Source organism: Pongo pygmaeus, chromosome 2 (assembly GCF_028885625.2).
Source record: "Pongo pygmaeus isolate AG05252 chromosome 2, NHGRI_mPonPyg2-v2.0_pri, whole genome shotgun sequence".
NCBI classification, from domain to species: Eukaryota; Metazoa; Chordata; class Mammalia; order Primates; family Hominidae; genus Pongo; species Pongo pygmaeus.
Window position 1 is genome coordinate 68,509,913 of NC_085930.1, and position 20,683 is coordinate 68,530,595.

General features: G+C 37.0%; 1 protein-coding gene across 27 annotated transcripts in view; it reads right to left on the bottom strand.

Annotated features, from left to right (window-relative positions):
• The window catches only part of SETD5 (SET domain containing 5), an 81,239-nt gene that overhangs the window by 51,980 nt on the left and 8,576 nt on the right, over window positions 1-20,683 (bottom strand). For 9 of the 27 annotated variants that reach the window (XM_063661787.1, XM_063661777.1, XM_063661800.1 and 6 more), the window contains exons 2-3: window positions 1,922-1,981; window positions 272-358 (exon numbers count right to left, since the gene is read on the bottom strand). The exons of 2 other annotated variants lie outside the window; for them this stretch is intronic. The gene's annotated coding sequence lies outside the window, so the exon portion shown is untranslated. Of the gene's footprint in view, window positions 1-271; window positions 359-1,908; window positions 1,982-3,206; window positions 3,743-20,683 lie in introns of those variants that run through there. 16 more of the 27 variants (XM_063661802.1, XM_063661795.1, XM_063661798.1 and 13 more) reach the window with 6 other exon arrangements.

The window sequence follows — 20,683 nt, forward strand, 5'->3', positions numbered from 1 at the left end:
GGCGACAGAGTGAGATTCCATCTCAAAAAAAAAAAAAAAAAAAAAAAAAAATCTGGTGCGGTGGCATGCACCTGTAGTCCCAGCTAATTCAAGAGGCTGAGGTGGGAGGATTGCTTGAGCCTGGGAGGTGGAGGTTGCAGTGAGCTGAGATCGTGCCACTGCACTCAGGCTGGGCAACAAAGTGTGTCCCTGTCGCCAAAAAAACCAAAACAAAACAAAAACAAACAAAAAAAAGGACTGATGAAATTTTTTGCCTTTAGGCCAGTCTTACACATGTATGTTTCCTTTCCCTAACAGTATATCCAAACAGAGACCTTGGCAGTACATCTTCTAAGCCTTTGGGAAATTGAAGTAAAATCTGTAAATGATAAAACAAGAACACTCATCAAGTAAACCCAAAAGACACAGTGAAATACTGGGGGCTGTTGGTTACAACTCTTTCTATTAGTATTACTGTATAATTCAGATTAAAAGAAAAGCCCCAAAGCTGTCTGACCAGATAATCATATGAAAGTCTGATTATCACCACACCTCCCCGATCAGCAAAGGGAATCTGAATTGTATTACATTTTCAGTAAAAGACTTAAACCAAAAACCGTACTCAATATCATTAAAAACCCTTTGTTGTAGCCATTACTATTGTACACCCATTTAAAAAATGCATGGTTTAATGGTGAAACCCTATCTCTACTAAAAATACAAAAATTAGCTGGGCATGTTGGCATATGCCTGTGATCCCAGCTACTTGGGAGGCTGAGGCACGAGAATCGTTTGAACCTGGGAAGCAGAGATTGCAGTGAGCTGAGACAGGGCCACTGCACTCCAGCCTGAGCAAAAGTGAAACTCTGTCTCCAAAAAAAAAAAAAAAAAAAAAAAGTACAGTTTCTAGGATAAAAGACAAGTTATAAACCCAAGATGATAGTTGATATTTTTCCTAGAGCAATTTTTAAAAGATACACTAAAAGGAAAAGATGGAAAAGTTACTTCAGATAACATCTTAATGAGTGAATAAATGACTGCTACATTCACTAATGAAGCACCAACCCAGCTATTTTGGATAGTTGATAAATAACCTTAAGAAACATTAAGTCAGCTCAGTGCAGTGGCTCACGCTTGTAATCCCAACACTTTGGGAGGCTGAGGTGGGCGGATCACCTGAGGTCAGGAGTTTAAGACCAGCCTGGCTAACACGGTGAAACCCCGTCTCCATTAAAAATACAAAAAAATTAGCCGGGCACGATGGCGGGCGCCTGTAATCCCAGCTACTTGGGAGGCTGAGGCAAGAGAATCGCTTGAACCCGGGAGCCGGAGGTTGCAGTAAGTCGAGACCGTGCCATTGCACTTCAACATGTGCAACAAGAATGAAACTCCGTCACAAAAAAAAAAAAGAAACATTAAGTCAGTAACTATAAATTTCTATTTCATAAAAATTATTCCGTTTTTCTTGTGTCTAGTTTAACATGACTGTTTCATTCTTCTGATGAAAGCAACCATAATAGGTTAGCTTGACCATCTCATTCTAACTAATGCTTTAATAATGATGAGGCTTCTTAATTCAAATTCTGTTAATAATCCCAAATTTCTCAAATATTACCCTAAGAATAGTTCCTTTCCTAAGTAACTCTGTAAAATGTAGCTATTAGAATGTTAACTGAGGAACATTTAACAGATCATCTAAATGTAGTATTCTCTTATTATAATTTGTTTGTTTTTTCCTAGCAGAATATAAACTCTATGAGGACAGGGATTTTTATCCACTGCTGTAGTTGCAATGGCCAAAACAATAACTGACACATAGAGAAGTTCAAGAAATATCTGCTAAGTAAATTATAATCACAATTTACTACAACATGATTCCAGCAGTCATTAAAATGCAAAAAAAAAAAAACAGAAATTAAAAGGATTTACTTGGGTCAGTCACCTTTATATAGACTTCTGAATATGAAGTCCCCCCAAATTATCTGCTAGTAGTTCTGAAGACCTAGAAAAAGTTGAGACACAAATTAGTATTGAAATAACATTGATGAACACACAGAATGGAATTCTACAGCTATATTATGTTTCTGTACACTGTCTTGTTTATCATCCTACATCTATACTATCTTGTTTACCACCCTACGTCCATCCAGCACTGAATTTTTTGCCCTTTAATTTTTTATTTTTCCATAAAGCCAGAAATGAGATGGTAGGGAAGGAAATTATTTGACTTAAATGGTAAATACTTATGTCACTGGCTAATTTTTCTCCTTCCTTCAAATTAGAATTCTCTCATTTTCCAAGGGATCCCTTCTTTTTCTCTCTCCTAAAAGGTGCTTCCCTTCTTCATTGAACACTTCTCAAATTCAGAGAGATTTCTTTAACCCGATGTCCGACAACTGTCCAGCCAGACAAGGGGCCATCATCACTCATTAAATTACAAGTCCATATTTATTACTCCTTTCTTTCCCTTCATTCCACACCATCTAGTTTCTTGTCCTACTATAAAAAAGTGATAAAAAGGAGTCAGTTCTATTTGTGGTCAAAAGGAAACATGCTTAAAAAATGGGGCTTAAATTAATTTTCTACCTTCCAAAAAGGAAGGGAAAATAGGTGATCCAGGACTTTGGGGGGAAAATGATCAGTATCCTTTAAGTCTCTGGTGTTTTTTCCTAAAAGTCAAATTTAACGCTAGCCAGAGTTATTAACACCTTAAAGATTAACATATCATAAACATGAAAAGAGCTATTCATAGGATTCCAGTTACCAAGCATTAGAACACATGCATTTCATTTATGTTGATGTTTTATGATTTCTAATTTTAAAAAAACTGGAAAATAAACTTTTAGAAACAATTTAAAATAGTACACCCAGAATTAGAGAAAAAAAGTATCAAAGTAACAGTAAAAGGAAGGAAGAAATAAAGTAAATCAAGGAAGAAGCAATAGCAAATACGAAAGAAAAAAAGGAAAGGAGGAAGAGAGAAATAGATGTGAGTGTACAGTAGGGGGTAAATGAATGCATCACAGTTTCAATTTATTATTAATTTAACTATTTCCAGAACAATCCATCAGAATCCACAGGAACACTAGTAAGTTCTTGGATTCAGAAATAGACACAGCCTGTATCTTCCAGTAGTACCGAGTACTCTCTTTAGGAGGTGCCATTTACATACAGTTTCTAGGGAAAAGGATATTAAATAGAACATGCCAGAAATGTTTCTTAATTACCCCATCTTTTTAATTGGGTTCAGAAATGGCCAACAATCTCTGTATCATCATTCTGACAGTCTCTTCTCTATATGACTTGCTGAAAGCACAAGACCTGTATGATCTCCCTGGTCACTCACAGAGAAGACAAACAAAAAGTGTTTTATGAACAAGTCCAACAGAGATTTCAGAAGAAGAAATTGCATCAGACAGGTGAGGCGGAAGCAGCTGGCAGACAAGAGTCCAATAAACAACCAATCCAATGAAAGAAATTCAGAACAAGTCTGCTTCAGTAATCCTGTGAAGAGGACTGGCAGGAAGAGGAGTGCCGCTTCAGAAAGAGAACAGGCCTCATATGCTTCAGACAGTCTTTGTACTGAGGCTGTGGACCTTGGCCATTCTCCCAGAAATGATGCAATCCTGATGAACAAGATCTGCTGCCAGAGAAACAATTGTTAACAGCCTATGCAGACAGCAACTCAGCCAAGGAGCAATCTCTGATCAACTCTCTCCATAAATCAACAGAACGCCAAATCTCTCTTCCTCAATTTCAGTGTCTGACAAAACATAAGTGAACACAGTATATATTAAGATACATAAGAACAAGCCATTTTCTCAAAGGGTCCTTTTTCTTTTAATTCCTTAGGCTGTACAATATCCATTATTAAATTTCAGATAAAATACTGAACATTTTTTACTTTTACAAATACAATTATCCAAGCACATCAATAGTAATAACATAAATATGAAAATTTATACTTATTTTCCTCATTCTCATAAGAAAACCTTTTTGGGAGGTAGTGGCTTCCCTAAGCATAAAAAGTGCTGTGAAATCTATCATCCAGCTATAACATTTCAAGTAAAGACACATATACACACACTCTAATTCAGAGACAGAAAGTATATTTCATAGATATTTTTGAAATTAGATAAAAGTCAATGTTAAATATTGGCATCTATCAGAGAAAAGAGAAAATCTAATCTTGCTTAGGCTGACATGTAAGGTAGACTGAGCAGTATCATCTCCCAATAGTACTTACAACAACCACTTTTTTGCAGGGCAGCAATATTACTTCAGATCTTACTAAAGGATCAGATTATTTTCATCTTATTAGCCATGATTTACTAATTTAGAATCTAACTTAAAAATATCCTCAATTTAATAATCTTCCCTAGAATCCTCATCTCCTAGGCCTGGTTTCTTTTTCAGAAGTTTTAGTATCGGGTTTTTCACACAGTATTATAAAATTATAAAAAGTTATGTTTTTCTTGCTAAATAAAAGATCCTGTATAAAGCACTTCTCTAAACTTCAACTAGCCAAAAGTCATGACTAACCAAACTTCTTCCTTTTGAAAGCAATAACCCTTAAACTGGGATTCATGAAAAAACACAAATATCTAAGATATATCCTGAAATAAGTCTATTCAGCCCAATCTACTACTTCTATATACTACTAAACAACGAAAATGAACAGATATACAGAATAGCTCTGAAGCACTAAAAAAACTTTAATAGGTCAATAAATGAATAAATTTAACTCAGGAAAAAACACTTTTTGGGAATATTTCAAAAGGGTTAAAGTAGCTAATAATTTTTTAAAAATCCAATTTCTGAACTTGATTATTCAAAATTTTGTTATTACATATAGGCTGAATTTCTTCTTAAATACATCTATAGTTCTTTGATTTATCTTTTGAATGACTTTACAAAATAGTAAAAAGGGGAAATGGGGAAAGAATATTGGGTTTTCTGGTATGATGATTTTTACTCTCTACTTAATTTTTAAATCACAGAACAGTCCACAATACAATAAGTATATGATGGCATTTTATCTACATGACCAACTTGCATGAGAATGAATGTGGCAGCTGCATTATATACTTATCTTCAACTCCATCTCAAAGTCAAATATCTCAAGTAAAATCACTGTAGCTGTACCATGACAGCCTTTTACCTTAGGAGAAGAAAAGTATGCTAGGAAAAAGCACTATTAGAGGCCAGGTGCGGTGGCTTGCACCTGTAATCCTAGCACTTTGGGAGGTCAAGGCAGGAGGATTGCTTGAGCCCAGGAGTTCAAGACCAGCCTGGGCAACATAGTGAGACCCATCTCCTAAAAAAATAAAAAAAGAAAAGAAAAAAAAGGCACCATATTAGGAGTTAGGAGACTTGAGTTGTAGCCTACAACATAATTAGTGACCTCAGAAAAATCACTTTACATAGATGAACCCTAAATTCCTCAAAGTAAAATCTTCATTGTGTGTCTTCCTGCTCCAAATTTCTATAAATCCTGGCACTGCTGCCAACTAGCTTAGGCAATTCATAGAATGTCTCAAAGTCTCAGTTTTCTCATCAGTTGGAGAAATTTTGCCTAAATTAATGAAAGTAAAATACAGATATTAATGGCTCATAAATGTGCACAACCTACTTCATCTATAGTAAGTAAAAGTGGCTCCCATAAAAAAAAAAAAAAAAAAAAACCTGTTGTGCTGACTCATATGAGCACATGGACTAGCATTTGCAGCAAGTTAGAGCTTAAATAACTTTCTGGTCCCTTTAAGTATATGTGAAGAAAGAGGAGGTGCTGCTAATAACCTGAATATGGCTAAACACTGTTTTTATTCTTCTCCAAAAGCATGTATTTCAAGTTTGCTACACCAGATAATGTGGAAAGAAAAAATGTGAGAAACATGGAAAAAAAAATGAGAGAGAAGTGTTAAGCATTAGAAGAAACAAATATGAGTTACTGGAAAACAAAGAGATGAACTCTAAAAGAGCACTCAGAGATACAGTGAAAAGTTCATGTATTTGGAACAGTATAAATTAGGCTTATAATCTGAAGCAAGTTAATGCAAGCAAAGAATTTTAGGGGTTCGGGACTGAAGGGAAAAAAAAGAGAGAAACACTGATTGGGGTAAGCACTCAGAGACAGGAAACATCATGATTTAGTAATTTAAAGCAAAAATAAAAATTTCCTTTTCTCCCATCTCTTCTACGATACCAGTTTATTCCTTGATTCCTTTGCCTAAATTTATACTCCCCCTAGGAGCTACTGAGCTCGGCACAATAAACCGATGTCTATAAGAAATCTAAGTTTACTAGAATAAAACGCCATTAAAAGACAACTTAAAAAAAATCCTACTTTAGTCTATATTAAGAATTTCCTTCTCGATAAAAAACTTCGTAATTAGTGCGTATTATAGAGACCAAGTCATACTTAGTAGTACGTGGAGCAGAAGAGGGGAGTGGCCGTAGGATAAGACTACATACCATAAATAATAGAATTATTATTATTATCTAAATATTGTGATCGTAAATTATTTTAACACTGAAGAAAAATATTTTATTTACAACCCATTTAACAATGATAAAAAGGTATTTACTGCTCAACTAACCAACAATACACAGATTCTTTGTAACCTTAACAAGAACCAGGAAGATTTTAGACTTCTAAGTACCAAATAAAGATGATGCCCTCAAATAATTTAGACTGACTAAACCTCTGTAAAGAGTTATACTCTCAACACTTTCTGAAGGTTCTGTCCTACTGTGTTCTGAGGCTCAGAACATGTGTTAGAGACCAATGTACCAAACTAGAGTAGGTAAAAGAACCTCTCATATCTCTACACGTACCTCCTCTCTGTGAATTCAGATTTTCTTCATTTTCAAATCCCAAAATGGGAGCCACTTTTACTTACTATAGATGAAGTAGGTTGTGCACATTTATGAGCCATTAATATCTGTATTTTTACTTTAATTTAGGCAAAATTTCTCCAGCTGATGAAGAAACAGAAATGAAGAAACAGAGCTACAAAAAGATTAACTTGTATGAAGTCTACTACACACCTACAGTAGTAAAGTTCAGAGGAAAGAAAATTAAGATGTTAATGTATAGCTTGTTTATTATAGTAATTACTACTTACTTTAGATAGCAACATCTGAGTTATAACTAATTGTTTTTATTTTTATTTTTGAGACAGGGTCTGTCACTCAGGTTGGAGTGCTTTCGTGCAACCACAGTTCACTACAACCTCAACCTCCTGGGCTCAAGCGATCCTCTCACCTTAGCCTCCCAAGTAGCTGGGACCACAGACGCATACTGCCATGCCCAGCCTTGTTTTTATTAAGTACCAATTGGTGCTATGTTAGACAATTAGGTCCAGATAAAATTCCTGGCTGTCTTGGGATTTATATTATGTAGATTTGCTACTTTTTTCATTCATTCATTCAACAAACATGAAGTAACTACTATTAATATACATATATAATATATAATATATATATAAAATATATTATATATATATATAAAATATATTATATATATATATATACACACACTATGTTAAGTGCTATTTTAAGAGGTTTATTTTATCCAAAGTAGAAAAGGGTAGGCAACTTGCAAACTGTTCAGGTTTGCCTATGTGCCAAGTATTGCATTTATACAACCATGAAAGGGGAGAAAAATCCTTTAAGTGGGCCGGGCGCGGTGGCTCATGCCTGCAATCCCAGCACTTTGGGAGGCCAAGGCGGGTGGATCACCTGAGGTCAGGAGTTTGAGACCAGCCTGGCCAAGATGGTGAAACCGTCTCTACTAAAAATACAAAAATTAGCCAGGCACAGTGGTGGACACCCATAATCCCAGCTACTTGGGAGGCTGAGGCAGGAGAATCGCTTGAACCCAGGAGGTGGAGGTTGCAGTGAGCCAAGATTACACCACTGCGCTCCAGAAACCCTAAAATGAAAGTTATCTGCAAATTCCCAATGTTTATGTATGTGATTCACATTTTTTTTTTTTTTTTGAGACGGAGTTTTGCTCTTGTTGCTCAGGCTGGAGTGCAATGGCACGATCTCGGCTCACTGCAACCTCCACCTCCCGGGTTCAAGCAATTCTCTTGTCTCAGCCTCCTGAGTAGCCGGGATTATAGGTGCCCACCACCACACCCAGCTGATTATTGTATTTTTAGTAGAGACGGTGTTTCACCATGTTGGCCAGGGTGGTCTTGAACTCCTGGGCTCAGGTGATCTGCCTGCTTCAGCCTGTGTGATTCACTTTTAAGACTACTACTGACTGGATGTCCTGTAAAGTTCTCACACACTAAATATTAGATCTTAGTTGCATTTCTACAAATCTGGGCTGGGAGCTTCAAAATAAACCCTAGCTGAAGCAATATTCAGAACCAAAGTACTTTCTTATAGTTGTCCTTTGACATAACCTTTAATTCTTTTAATAGACCCCACTAAGCTCTAAATTTCTTCTTTCTGTAATGAAAAAAACTTATGCTAGCCATCTGTAATATAGCTGGCATCTGTAGAGGTCTGACTGCAAATGCAAGTAAACTAGAAGATTTGAGTGCTTCGTTTCAAACAAATTATCAAAATTCTGTTCTACCACTTTGGGAGGCCGAGGCGTGAGGATCACGAGGTCAGGAGATCGAGATCGTCGTGGCTAACACGGTGAAACTCCGTCTCTACTAAAAATACAAAAAAAATTAGCCGGGCGTGGTGGCGGGCGCCTATAGTCCCAGCTATTCGGGAGGCTGAGGTAGGAGAATGGCGTGAACCCGGGAGGCGGAGCTTGCAGTGAGCCGAGATCGCGCCACTGCACTCCAGCCTGGGCGACAGAGCAAGACTCCGTCTCAAAAAAAAAAAAAAAACTCTTTCTAGCAGTTCTGCCTCAGAAGTATAAAATATGATGCTTCATTTTTAATCACCTTTGGAAAGAAACCTAGACACTGTAAGAGACTTATCTTAGAATATGTGGGAAAAAAATAAATAATAAAATAATTTAAAAAAAAAAAAAAAAGACTTGGCCAGACGCAGTGGCTCCCGCCTATAATCCCAGCACTTTGGGAGGCCGAGGCGGGCGGATCACGAGGTCAGGAGATCGAGACTATCCTGGCTAACATGGTGAAACCCCGTCTCTACTAAAAATACAAAAAATTAGCTGGGCGTGGTGGTGGGCACCTGTAGTCCCAGCTATTCGGGAGGCTGAGGCAGGAGAATGGCGTGAACCTGGGAGGCAGAGCTTGCAGTGAGTGGACATCAGGCCACTGCACTCCAGCCTGGGCGACAGAGCGAGACTCCGTCTCGGGGGGGGGGAAAAAAAGACTTATCTATACTGATTTACTAAAAGACAGGAGACAAAATACGGACTTCACTTTCATCATAGGAACAAAATCACTTGGTATACTCCATTATGACACCCACATGGTCCAAATCCATGCCCTGGCCAAATGAGGGAAAAAACCCTCTTTTTTGTTGTGCTGGCACTAGCACCTGACTGAAGAGCTATTCTCCTTTGAGATTTTTGCAGACTTTCAGCAATCCACATCAGTCACCTCCCTATGATTTCAAGGTAGCATTACATAATAGCAGTGAACTGGTCTCACTACCTCTGGGGTGTGAACCCTCCAATCTACTCTATATTCTTCCATGATGTTATCCCTTCTAGAGCATAACTTTGGTAACTATCATTGCATTATTTGAAATCTACAAATAATGGTTTCCTTAATGCTTATGGGGCTAGTCCAAACTCCTTTGCCTGAATGGAACAAGAACTTTTTTGTTAATTAGCTACTAACCTGTTTCCTTCTCCTTCAAAACTTTGTTTACATTATTCATGCTTTTATTTTTTATCTTAAAAAAAAAAACTTTATGGTGAAAAACTTCAAATAAATATATAAACAGAGAAAACCCAATGCTCCCTACCCAGCTTTAATCAACAATCAATTCATGGCCAATCTTATTTTATCTATAACCTCTCTTCCTTCCAGGATTAGTCTACAGCAAAATCCCCAAAATACCAGTTGTGTCTATGACATCTGGTGGGTGGAGCTATCCCTTGTTTATCCTTATAATGGGTATGAGGATACATAAGAGGGCATGTTTATCATAATGATAGGTCATGGTGATAAGAAATCAAAGGTCATCATTCTTTAGCAAAAGTTCCGATGAACAAAAAGCTTATGCAATTCAACAATTGCTAGATTTGCTGAGTAATGCTTAGGTTTTACAATTATACACTTGTGGTTATTAAAAAAGTCTTAATCATTGAAACATTTTAAGAAAAAAATCACTGTAAACTATTTTTATGACACGAGTTTGTTGATAAATTTCTTGCATTCTTGGGAATGCAAATTTCTCCTTAGAGCAGAGCTAACTGCAAGTACATACATGACCCACAGCTGCGACATAGCATTCCTATATTTGCTATATGCCAATATACAAAAATGAATGACACAGGAGAAACACCCCAAAGCAGGCAGACAGTGAGTGTGATATTCCATAAATCTGTGTACTAAAGATAAGGACTGATTATATCACAAAAGTGATGGCTCACATTTGAGGTAGATGGCCAGCTGTTCTTATTTTTAGTGAGCAATCTCTTAGAGTACTTGGAGTCTTAGAGTGCTGACAGACTTAGGGCAAAATGGCTCACCCACTCTGAGGCACACCTTCCAATGGAAAAATGACTCAATAATAACACTGAGTGTCACAAACCAAAAATATTTTGGATGCATGTGGAAGATTCCTATTTGAACCACAAAAAAATTACAAAGAAGGTAGCTAGGCATGGTGGTGCACACCTGTAGTCCCAGCTACTCAGGAGGCTGAGGTGGGAGGATTGCTTGAGCTCGGAGGGTGGCTCGCAGTGAGTTGAGGATGCGCTGCTGCACTCCAGCCTGGGCAACAGAACCAGAGCCTGTCCTTAAAAAAAAAAAAAAAAAGTTCAACAGCAATGTGGCTGGGCAAGGTGGCTCACACCTGTATCCTAGCGCTTTGGGAGGCTGACTTAGGAGAATCACTTGAGGCCAGGAGTTTTGAGGCCACCCTGGGCAACACAATAAGACAGCCAGGAGTGGTGGTGCATACCTGTAGTCCAAGCTATTTAGGAGGCTGAGGTGGGAGGATCCCGATCCCTTGAACCTAACTAAGAGTTGAGACTGCAGTGAGCTACGACTGTGCCACTGCACTCCAGCCTGGGTGACAAGGAGATCTTGTCTCTAAAATTAAAAAAAAAAAAATAATAAAATAACAGCAATGGAAGACAACGACCAACTCAAACAAACACTAATATACGTCTAGTAGGTTACTGAGCAAAATAAAATCTTTGAAATGGTAAGCACATTTGTCTTCCTAGAAGTCCAAATGTCTTTGGATCAGCTAGCTAGTGGCTTGTTATGAGATCCAGGACCTTCAACAGTTCCCGTCATCTAAAGCATTAAAAATATTTGACTTATAGATTACAAAAACTTTCACTGGAAATCTTAATATGAAAAATGATTTTAAAGCCTTAACACATATGCTCATCTTTGATCCAGTTTAATAAACATTTCAACTGTATTTGGGCCAAAATGCTCATGTGATTAATTAACTTATAATAAATGAGTCCCAGGAAACTGATAAAAACTACTTTTTAGTTAGGAATACAACTGGTATAAACTGCTTTAATTCTTATACAAAATATAATTACAACCATATACCATATTTAAACTTTCCCATTTATGTTACTGTCTCTTTTAATCATCTCTGTTAGTTTTCTTGTCATATCAGAGTTTGACCCCAAACAAAGCTCAGAATTCTAGCTCTGAACAGAGTGAAGCAAAACACAGACTATCTCGGATTTCCATAAATTTGCTATTTTCCTTTTAATTAAAACGTCTATTTATAAACTTATTTTTTCCTGAGTAAAATAGTTCCAAATCCTGAACATTATTGTTTTTGAATACTGTTTTTCCTTTTCCAATACTCAGTAACCAATAACAAAAAAATTAAAAAAAAAAATCCATGCCCCAGATTTTTAACAAATCCATTGAAGACCACCATTAATAACTTAAAAGCAGTGGTTCTCAATCTTTTGGAGAAAAATGCTTGTTTTTTCTTATAAGTTTAAAAATTTTTCATCTGTTGATGAGGAGAATACAATAAAAAAATACACTACGGAGAACTAGTAATTCCTCTGCACAATATCCCTCCATTTTATGTCCTTAAGGACCATTACCTATTTAGCCAAGACAGGACTAAACAATGTGTATCTTGGGAAATATATGGAATGATACTACTAGGGGGGAAAAAGGGAAACCAAGATCCCTGCTCTAGAAAGGGTCCCCCTTTCACCTGTTGTGCCAAGCAGCAAACTATCATTAAGTGGCCTTGTAGAAACAATGATAGCCTCATACTCATCCCCGAATTCTTAAACACACACCCCCCCCCACAAAAAACACACACGACCAATGGCTCTTCAATGAATTAAGAATTTCTTAAGAATCTACTGAGATTCAAGACTGCTTTTCACATTTTGAATTCCAACTCTTCCTACATCTGAATATGAACGTAAAAAGGCAATCTAGTAGCAATCCATTTATTCTAGTACCAATATTCAAAAACATCCTAGGCATAACTACTTTGTGACTGTTTTTCTAGAAGATTTCAGACTTAATACTTAGCTATTATTTGAGCACACATACTCGTTCCTCAGAAAACTGCAGAGACAAAATTTGACGTAAAACTTCTAGGTCTTGGCCAGGCGCGGTGGCTCACGCCTGTAATTCCAGCACTTTGGGAGGCCAAGGTGGGCAGATCATGAGGTCAAGAGTTGGAAACCATCCTGGCCAAAATGGTGAAACCCCATCTCTACTAAAAATAGAAAAATTAGCTGGGCGTGGTGGCGCGTGCCTGTAGTCCCAGCTACTCGGGAGGCTGAGGTAGGAAAATTGCTTGAACCTGGGAGGCAGAGGTTGCAGTGAGAAGAGATCACGCCATTGCACTCCAGCCTGGGTGACAGAGCCAGACTCCATCTCAAAAACCAAACCAAACCAAACCAAACCAAACAAAAAATGAAACTTCTAGGTCTCTGCTGTATACTCTTTCCTGAACTGCAGCCAGTCTGGGATAAAGGAAGTCCCAAACTGACTGAAAGGCAAGGTATTGATGTTTGGAAGAGGCCAATTAACTTACACACACACACACACACACACACACACACACACACACACACACACACACACACACACACACACACACACACACACACACACACACACACACACACACACACACACACACACACACACACACACACACACACACACACACACACACACACACACACACCCCCCCCCCCCCCCCCCCCCCCAAGAAGCTACAATTTACAATCACTCCCATAAGGGATAACATCTGAAAAACATTCATCCTCTTCCTTCATCCGTGTTCCAGATCCAGAAGGCCCATGCAATTCTAGGCAAAGAATCCTAGAGAAAAAAGATCAAAACTACAGATGGGCAGCAATAAAGTCGGGGGAGAGAGAAAGGCAGATTGTATCAGTAGAGGTGGAAGTCTCCTTAAATAAGGTCTGATATATTTATAAGATACCTTTTCAGAAATTCAATCGTATCATAAAATGTTACCTATTGCATACTGAACACACTATTACATTAATTAATCCATTTGCTTCCTCAATCTTCTCTTCAGGAATGCTCTCCAGAATCTGTATAGACTTCTTTATAATATTAAAATTTCCCTCTTAGTATAAACTCATTATATATCTATGTAGGCTACTCTATTTTTTCTGTTGATTGGAAATAGCAGGCGATGATCAAGAAAGGAAATGGGCTCAGAGGGCAAGCAGTATCAACAGGGAAAGACTGAAACATCTAATTATGTTCACTAGTCTGCTTTACCAGGATTCATGATAGCCAAGTCTATGAATACTTTTATTTTAAAATTTAATACTTTCTATTATGGGCTGGGCATGGTGGTTCATGCCTGTAATCCCAAAGCTTTGGGAGGCTGAGGCATGAGAATCTCTTGAGGCCAGGAGTTCAAGGCCGGCTGGGCAACATAGCAAGACCTTGTTTCAAATAAAGTATGAAAGTAAAATGGTATAAAGAAGTCCAATTATTCGTTATCTAGTATCGACAATGACCAACCAATAAGTTGTTTCATCTATTATCTCCTCTCTATCTAAAGCAAACCCCAGATAACATTTCATTTCATCCATAAATATTTCAGCATGTATCTCCAAAAGATAAAGACTTGTTTAAAAAACAAAATGTGGGCTGGGCATGATGGCTCATGCCTGTAAACCCAGAGCTTTGGGAGGCTGAGGCGTGAGACCACTTGAGGCCAGGAGTTCAATCAAGACCAGCCTGGGCAACAGAGTGAGACCCCCACCTGTAAAAGATATTTTTTAAAAAATTAGCTGGGTGTGGTAGCACATACCTGTAGTCCTAGCTACATTGGAAGCTGAGGTGGGAGGACTGCTTGAGCCCAGTGGTTCAAGGTTACAATGAACAACGATTGTGCCACTGCACTCTAGCCTGGGCGACAGAGTAGGACCTTGTCTCTTAAAAAAAACCAAAAAAAACCAAAAAAAACTCCCAAAAATGTGCATTGTAGTTTGCTCCTCATTTTTTTGGTGGTGGGGAAAAGGGAAGATAACTTTAGTGTACCATTTTATCCTTTCCTAGAATGCCCATATCTAAAATACTGTCTTCTAATAGGAATTCCTTATAGCACTCTACAACCTCACTCCAACCCCAAAGTATTAAAAAGAAAAACAAAAAACAAACAACAAAAAAACCAAACCTGAACTAATGAACAATCTGGTGTTATATAAGTTACTTTGAGGGCACGTAAAGACAAATGTATCTCAAAATTCTAGAGTTAAACAAACAAAAAAACCACCTGTGACTCTGGTCAGCATACACAATACCCTAAAGCCACAACAAATAATACAATTTCAGGATCCAGTGTTTGTAAAGGACCCTGGATCCTGAAAAGGAGACTTGTTTCCTTAAAACTTTCTTTATTAAATTTTTAAATGTGATTATATTTATATAGTAAGCACTGGTATACTTGTGAAGTCAGAGGCCTCAAATTTTAACTAGATACCAATTATTCCTTTGTTAACAGGTGGTTCTTTTCATATAACCAATGAAGTATTGAAAATCAGGTGTTGTTTACAGAATATGAACATTACTAATTCTAAGTAAAGTTCAGACAGAGTTTAGAGAACTGATCAAATACTTGTAACCACAATCACTTCCAAAATAAAGGCAGCATTTACTGGATGCTTATGTTGCACCAGCCACTGTTCCTTTAACCACTTTTCATGCATTAGCTCATATAATGCTCATAATGTTTAGGAGAAAAGTATTATTCCTATTACGCCAAAGAATTAAACTCATCTTGGCCAAGGCCAAAGCAAGAAAACCACAGCTAGAATCCTCACATTCTTAATCACTATTTCTTCACCTTTGGTATATCTTGATTTAGTATTTTTAAAGACTATATTAGTCATTAGAAAGTGACGTATTGCTGAAATATGATAACTTTAAGATACTGTAATTAGGAAGGATAAAACATTTAATATTTAACAGATACAAGACTTTTAAAATTTAAATATTTTATTTAAAACACATAAAATCAACTAACTTGGATTTTAAATGACAAAGTTAAAAAATACATGACATCCTTTCTAAATAACATACATTTCAGGTCTAAGGGCAAACCATTCAAGAAATGTTAACTGATGAGCTCTCTACACTTCAAGTAGCACCAGTGTCCCAAGTGTACCTGAAATTCCCAGAGACAAACATGGTCTGGCATTTCAAGAGAGAGAATTTTGGCCAGGTGCGGTGGCTCACCTGAAGTTAGGAGCTCAAGACCAGCCTGACCAACAAGGTGAAACCCTGTCTCTACTAAAAATATAAAAATTAGCTGAGTGTGGTGGCAGGCACCTGTAGTCCCAGCTACTTGGGAGGCTGAGACAGGAGAATTGCTTCAACCTGGGACGCCTAGGTTGCAGTGAGCTGAGATCATGCCACTACACTCCAGCCTGCGAAACAGAGCGTTGGGAGGCTGAGACAGGAGAATTGCTTCAACCTGGGACGCCTAGGTTGCAGTGAGCTGAGATCATGCCACTACACTCCAGCCTGCGAAACAGAGCGAGACTCCATCTCAAAAAAAAAAAAGAGAATTTTCACTGGAGAAAGAGTGTTTCTTATCTCAAACTGCTTATATTAAGCCAAGAAATTCTGGTTCCAAAAAAAAAAGAACAGAAATTTCCACATTCCTCTTCTACAGTGTAAAAATATTAGTTACTGAAAAATCTAGAAGGAAATAGTTTTAGTAAATGAACTAACCTAAATGCTTCTTGTGCTAAAACGGGAAGTATCGACAAAATATCACTCTGAAAATTCATGATGACTCTGTTGAGTCTAACATATAGGGACAGGGAGAGAACCAGCTGGAGGACGCTAGGATAGAAGCTCAATTTTTCTGATTATACCCAACTTTGTAAATTTCACTTACTAACCATTTAAGTATTTTACATAATCATAAAACAAAACCTAATCCCTGAAAAATCTGAAAGTAAAATGTAACAAATTAACCTCACTGTGTATCAAACTGGTGGCATAACCATAGAGAACTATTCTAAGGGGGATTTCAAAATACTGTAATCTGACTGTATATGGTCATGTGCCACATAATGACATTTCAGTCAAGGATGGACCACATATGATAATGATCCCATAAGACTGTAACGGAGCTGCCCTACAAAGGTGCACCATTTCATTTTTTATCTTTTATACCGTATGTTTATCTTTTCCATTTTTAGATACACAAATGCTTACCACTGTGTTACAACTGCGTATAGTATCCAGTGGTCACATGCTGTACAGATTTGTAGCCTAAGAGCAATGGGCTATACCATATAGCTTAGGGGTACCATCTAGGTTTATGTTAGTACATTCTAGATGTTCACACAATGACGAAATCACCTGACAACACATTTCTCAGAAAATATCCTCATCAAGTGAGGCATGACTATCTCTATTTCTAAAGGGATATACCCTAAGGGCAAAAAGACATGAGAAAACAAAACAAAAAACCACTTTCCAGTAATCATATTGTTCTGTCACTCTAAAACTGTAGTGTGTGTATTGTGGCACAAAACAAAGAGAAATTACATAGGTGTTAGTGAAAACTGAGATTTTGGGCATGGGGAAAGGGAGAAAGATTAGGTTTACTTAAGCATCATGTAGTACTGAATTTGAAATGCAGCTTTTAAAATACCAACTGATATTTTTAAAAAGAAATAAAATACTTTTAAACTTTGTCCATTGAAAAATCTAGAAACAAGGCCCAAACCAAGAGCAATGAACACTCCTACCATCCATACTGTGGTTTCTAAGTACCATTTCTCATTAAAAGAACGAAGAGGTTTCTGCAGAAATGGCTGATTCCAGGTTTGGGGCAAAAAATGTACAAAATTATCCTAGCACATCTAGTAATAGTAGGAAGCAAGGAAACAAGTGAGGAAAGTATTAAGAATGAATCAAAAGAATTTAGTAGCCAACAAAGGTAGGACAACCTGAATGTCAAAAATAGTAACTGCCAGAGACTGTAACATATCAAACATGTTTAAAACCATGAGTACACAATAATAATACTTCATTCACGTCTTTAGATGTTGCTAAGTTACCAACCCATTATTCTGAAAACTGGTAAATAAGGGGGTAAAAAACCCAAGTGCTTATCTTACCTTCTGTATATAAACTATCTTAGTATAGCCAAATAAAAATGAGGGTGAGTATTCCGAACAATAAATGAAGAAATAAGAAAATATCATCTAATATGAAGTAAATCATGAATATAGGCCAGTGATTCTCAAAAAGGGTGGTTTGAGAATGCCTGAAGTCCTCTAGATTCTGTCAGAGGGTTATATGAGGTCTTCCATTTTCCAACCAATTATCTGTACAAGGCCAGATTTTCTTCAGTCTTCAACCAAAACAACTTATCACAAAAAATTAAATGCAGAAGGAGTTATGAGAAAGCAGCTGTCTTCTATTAAGTCAGACATTAAAAAGATTTGCAAAAATGTCAAAAGACACTTATAAAATTAAAAATGTTATTTTTATTAAAAAATCACATTACTTGTATTAGCAGGCTTTATTACGGTTATTTTAATATTAATAAATAACTTAAAATTTTTCTCAGTTTTAGTTTCTAATATGGTAAATCTTGACATAATTCACACAAACAAAAGCTCTTCCAGGTCTTCAATTTTTAAGACCACAAAGTTTGATCTAGGCAATGAATAACAACAGCTGCTTAACATTACATAGATAAGCAGAAATTATGTAACTCTTAATGGAAATACACAGTACTATTATAAAATTTGCTTACAATCTATCTAATCACTAATTTACATGAAATACAGGTGGGGGGAGGTTAATAGAGGAATGTGTTAAATGATTATCCAACCTTCAAAATCCAGAGTAGGAATTCCACAAAATAATGAATTTCTTTAACAAGAATCCTATACGGAAAAAAACAGAGAGAATCTATAAAGACTCAAACTTACCAATCAATTGCAATGTACGGACCTTATCCTGATCAAATGGAACCTTTTAAACTAACAGTTTAATAAACCCCAAAGTATTTTTCTATTTTGTAGTAATTGGAATTTTTAATAATAAAAAATTAAAAAATTAATCAAATCTATACCTACCCCTTCCCTTACTACCACCTAATGGGAAAAGAAAAAAGACATTCTAAAAACTGCTCATTTGGAAATGGGGGTTCAGAGAGGTCAACAGATAAATCGCAGCACAGGAGACTCCAGAATAAGAAGAGCTCTATCAGGAAAAACTAGGTTGCTAGGTAGCGACTAAAAGTCTCACAATCCTCTATAATTATGGTAAGCATATAATTTATGGTCCAAATTGAGACATTTTTGAGAGTGAAAGGGGTGCTATTACTAATTACGCTAGGATAGCAGGTATAAACCAGGACTGTCCCAAGGAAAGTAAAACGTGGTCACTATCTATACAAGATTAATTTTTTTTTTTTTGAGACATAGTTTCGCTCTTGTTGCCCAGGCTGGAATACAATGGTGCAATTATCAGCTCACTGCAATTTCTGCCACCTGGGTTCAAGCGATTCTCCTGCCTCAGCCTCCCGAGTAGTTGGCATTATAGGCATGTGCCACCACGCCCGGTTAATTTTCTATTTTTAGTAGAGATGGGGTTTCTCTATGTTGGTCAGGCTCATCTCAAACTCCAGACCTCAGGTGATCTGCCCGCCTTGGCATCCCAAAGTGTTGGGATTACAGGCATGAGCCACTGTGCCCAGCCAAAAGATTAATTTTAAAATTAATTTTCACAAGAGATATTTGACATAATCCTTTGGGGGTAACTATTTGCCACAGAAACATATTAAAGAGTTTTGAAAAAAATGAGGTGTACTATAAAAAAATTGTTTTTCATCTCCCTTGGCTGGCATGGTCATTTCATGAAGTGGGATATGTTTATTTCTCTTGTTGCTCAGTGTACTATTGCAAACTTCCAGCCATTCCTTTTCACACTAACTGTTCATGATAAACTGTAAGAGGAAGGTTACACCTACCTACAGCCTTCCTTCTCTAAAAATACATGTCTTCCCCTGGGACTCCACACATGGCCTAGGGTTTAAGTAAGAGTGGCATCTACAGTAACTTCTTTATTTTTTATTTATTTGAGACACAGTCTTGCTCTGTCTCCCAGGCTGGAATGCAGTGGCACGATCTTGGCTCACTGCAACCGCTGCCTCCCAGGGTCAAGCAATTCTTATGCCTCAGCCTCCCAAGTAGCTGGGATTACAAGCTTGCACCACCATGCTCGGCTAATTTTTCTATTTTTAGTAGAAACAGCATTTCACCATGTTGGTCAGGCTGGTCTCAAACACCTGACCTAAGGTGATCCACCCGCCTTGGCCTCACAAAGTGCTGGGATTACAAGTGTGAGCCGCCATGCCTGGCTGGCTACAGTAACTTCTGAGATCTGTATATGATGTTAGCATAATTTTCATATCTTTGGATTAACAGTAAATATCTGGCTTTAGTACACTTACATAATATGCCACCAATAACGTGACTACCTGATCTATCTGTGACTATTTTATGTCACTTTGTTTTTAAAGGTTTTTAAATATTGGGTAAACTTTTTCAATAAAAGTAGCCCCAATATTAAAATGTGTAACAATTTGGTATGCAGACCCTATAATTTTTAGCTCCATCCTAAAATGTGCATGGACATGTAAACCCACCCTTATTTTGTTCTATTACTAAATTACGACATTAAAGTTCTATTTGCCACAAATAACACTAAATTTGTCTAGGAAAAAAATAACATTTCAAAAGGGACTTCAAAATTTTAGACTTGCTCTTACATTTTCCTCAGATCTATTCTTTTTTAAGGCATTCTACCGAATATATTTCAGGCTGTGGGCATAAACACATACTTCCATGGGCATAGTAGTTTGTATCATAGAAATTGAGAAAATAAAAATTTATGCTTTCATACAACATTCTAATGCTACATTCAGCATATAATCAATCATACTGCTTCAAAGGCCCTTCTCTTTGTTCTGTTTTGGGTTAAACTCTTTTGACTTTAGAACTAAAAGTTTTTTTAAAATATGCCCTTTAGATTCTACCCCAAATGTTACTATAATA